Here is a 4,073-nt window from a genome sequence, read left to right on the forward strand (position 1 = left end):
CCACACAAAGGCATGGAAATTAAACAACTTCATGCTGAATGACAGTTGGATTAAGGAAGTGGTAATAAAAGGAAATCATTAAATTCCTTGAGCATAACAACAATGAAGACAGAAGGTACCAAAACCTGTGGGACCCTGCAAAAGCAGTCCTAAGAGGGAAATTTATTGGATTAGATGCACACATCCAAAAAACACAAAGAGAGCAAGCACATCAGTAACCTACTGTATCATCTTAAAGAAATGGAAATGGAAAAGCAATCGAATCCCAAACTAGCAAGAGAAAAGAAATGACCAAAATTAAATTGAAAATAAAGGAATCCTTCAGAAAATAAATGAAACAATAATGTGGTTTGTTGAAAACAGAAATAAAACTGATAAACCATTGGCCAGATTAACCAGAAATAGGAAAGTAAAATCTTTAATAACCTCAATCAGAAATGAAAAGGGTGAGATAACAACTGATACCACAGAGATATAAGAGATTATTTCTGACTACTACCAAAAACTTTGACAATGTGGAGGAAATGGACTAATACCTGGAATCACACCTTCTTAGATTTAACTGGGAAGAAATAGATCTCTTGAACAGACAAATATCAAGCCCTGAGATTACTGAAATAATAAAAAGGCTTCCAACAACAACAACAACAAAAAGCCCAGGACCAGATGGTTTCACATCAGAATTTTATCACACCTTCAAAGATGAGCTTCTACCTATTGTGCAGAACTTATTCCAAAATAACTGAGAAGGAAAGAACCTTCCCCCAACACATTCTATAAAGCAAACATCACCTTGATTGCAAAACCCAGAAAGGACCCAACCAAAAAGGAGAACTACAGACCAATTTCAGTAATGAATATCTATGAAAAATACTCAACAAAATCTTAGCTAATAGATTGCAGCTACTTATTTAAAAAATCATATATCATGATCAAGTAGGCTTTATACAAGGGATGTGAGGTTAATTTAACATACACAAATTCATAAACGTAATACACTATGTCAATAAAAGCACAAAGACCACATGATTCTCTCAATTGATGCAGAAAAAGCATTAGACAAAATTCCGCATCCTTTTCTTATAAGAACACTTAAGAAAATAGGCATAAGTGGCACATTTTTTAGGCTGCTTTTAAGCTATGACAAACCCACAGCTAACATCATACTGAATGGTATAAAACTGAAAGTATTTCCAGTTAGAACTGGAACCAGACAAGGATATATACTATCACCACTATTATTCAACATAGTTCTGGAAGTTCTAGCCAATGTAATCAAGCAAGAGGGTATAACAGACATCCAAATGCAGGCAGAGGAGTTCAAACTCTCCCTCTTTGATGATGACAAGATACTATACTTAGAAAACCCCAGAGACTTGACCACAAAACTCCTGGAAGTCATCAGGAAATACAGTTATATTTTAGGATACAAAATCAATGTCCATTAATCAGAAGCCTTTGTATATGCCAGTAACAACCAAGTTGAGAAGCAAACCAAGGACACAATTCCCTTCTTAGTAGCTTCAAAGAAAATGAAATACTTAGGAACATACCTAACAAAAGAGGTAGAAGATCTTTTTGAAGAGAATTATCAAGCACTAAGAAAATAAACTGCAGAAGACAATAACAAACAAAAGAACATCCCATGCTCGTGACTGGGAAGAATCAACATTGTCAAAATGTCTATTTTACCCAAAGCAATCTACAGATTCAATGCAATCCCCATTCAAATACCAACATCATATTTTGAAGAACTGGAAAAAATAGTACTTTGTATTGTATGGAACCAGAAAAAAACCCTTATAGCTAAGGCCATTCTTAGTAATAAAAAAAAGCCAGAGGCATCACGCTACCAGACTTCAGGCTACATTACTAGTCCACAATAATCAAAACAGCATGATTGACCCAAAAATAGAGACATAGACATATGGAACAGAATAGAAAACCAAGAGATAAAACCAGTGTCTACTTGCCATCTGATCTTTGGTAAACCAAACAAAAGCATCCCTATTCAACAAACAGTGCAGGGAGAACTGGATAACCACATGTAAAAGACTGAAAATTAACTTACACATTTCATCGCTTACAAAAATTGACTCAAGATAGATAAGAGAGTTAAATCTAAGACACAAAACAATCTAAGATAGATAAGAGACTTAAATCTAAGACACAAAACAATCTAAGATAGATATGAGACTTAAATCTAAGACACAAGACACTTAGCAGAAAGTGTGGGGATACTCTTGATGGTGTTGGACTGGGGAAAGATTTTATGAGAAAGACTTAAGCAGCCATCACAACAACAGAAATTAACAAATGAGACTTAATTAAGCTGAAAAGCTTCTGCACAGATACAGATGCAAGAAGTTAAGCAAAAAGAAAATCTTCAGAATGGGAAGACTTATTTTCAGGGTATCAATCCAACAAAGGGTTGATAACTAGAATCTACAGAGAACTCAAATTAATCAATAGAACAGAGTAAACAATCCCACCTACCTCTGGAGAAGAGATAGGAGCAGAACCTTCTCTGGTGAAGACAGATGAATGGTTAATAAACATATGAAAAAATTCTCATTGTCTCTGATCATCAGAGAAATGCAAATCAAAACCACCCTGAAATATCACCTAACCCCAGCAAGAATAACCCACATCACAAAATCCCAAAACTGCAAATGCTGGCATGGATGTAGAGAGAAGGGAACACTTTTACACTGCTGGTGGGACTGCAAACTAATACAACCTTTTTGGAAGGAAGTATGAAGAATCCTCAAAGAACTCAATTTAGACCTCCCATTTGATCCTGCAACCCCCTTGTTAGGCATCTCCCCAGGGGGAAAAAAAAAAATTCTTTTATCATAAGGACACTTGCACTAGACTATTTATTGTAACTCAACTTACAAATGCCAAATGTGGAAACAACCTAAATGCCCACCAACCCAGGAATGCATTAACAAGCTGTTATGTAGGTATGCCTTAGAATACTATTCAGCTATTAAAAAAAAATGGAGACTTTACATCTTTTGTATAAATCTGGATGGAAGTGGAACAGATTTTTCTTAGTAAAGCATCAGAAGAATGGAGAAGCAAGAATCTAATGTTCTCAATTCTAATATGAAGGCAGAAGATGATCTTATGCATGGTGGGTGGTAGGGAAATGAGCAAATGGGGAGAAGGGAGGGCAAGGGGGATGGGAGTCACGGTGTACAGCACACCTCTTGGGGGTGGACAGGTAAAGAAGGACTTTACCTAACAACTTCAATCAGTGTAACCTAATTCTTTGTACCCTCAATGAATCCCAAACAACAAAAAAATAAAAAATAAAAGTTTACCACCATGGAATATTATGCAGTCTTAAAGAAAGATGGAGACTTTACCTCTTTCTTGTTTACATGGATGGAGATGGAACATACTCTTCTTAGCTAAGTATCTTAAGAATGGAAGAAAAAGTATCCAATGTATTCAGCCCTACTATGAAACTAATTTATACCTTTCATAGGAAAGCTATAACCCAATTATAGCCCAAGAAGAAGGAGAAAGGGGAGAGGGAGGGGAGGGGAGGGGAGGGGTAGAGGGAGAGGAATCGGTGGGACCACACCTATGGTGCATCTTACAAGGGTACATGTGAAATTTACTAAGTGTAGAATATAAATGTCTTAACACAATAACTAAGAAAATGCCCTGAAGGCTATATTAACCAGTTTAATGAAAATATTTCAAATTGTATATAAAACCAGTACATTGTACCCCAAGATTGCATTAATGTACACAGCTATTATAAAAAAATAATAAAAAGAAAAGTTTAAAGGTTTACCATTGATTGGGACAAGATGCTCAAAATATAATATTTGGTTGCAAATTTTATTGTTTATCTTTTCTGATTTTTATTTTCAACCTGTTTATAATTTTTATTTTCAACTAGTTTGCATGGGAGAGGATTTTTGTCAAGTCCTGCCATTATATAGATTATATAGATGGGTATTTTTATCATCATTATTATTTTTATCTGGCAGTCTTTGTCTTCCAACTGAAATATTTAATACAGTTGTATTTGAGGTACCTACTTTTTTTTTTTT

This window comes from Otolemur garnettii, unplaced genomic scaffold (assembly GCF_000181295.1).
Source record: "Otolemur garnettii isolate 467f Iridium unplaced genomic scaffold, OtoGar3 scaffold00009, whole genome shotgun sequence".
NCBI lineage: Eukaryota > Metazoa > Chordata > Mammalia > Primates > Galagidae > Otolemur > Otolemur garnettii.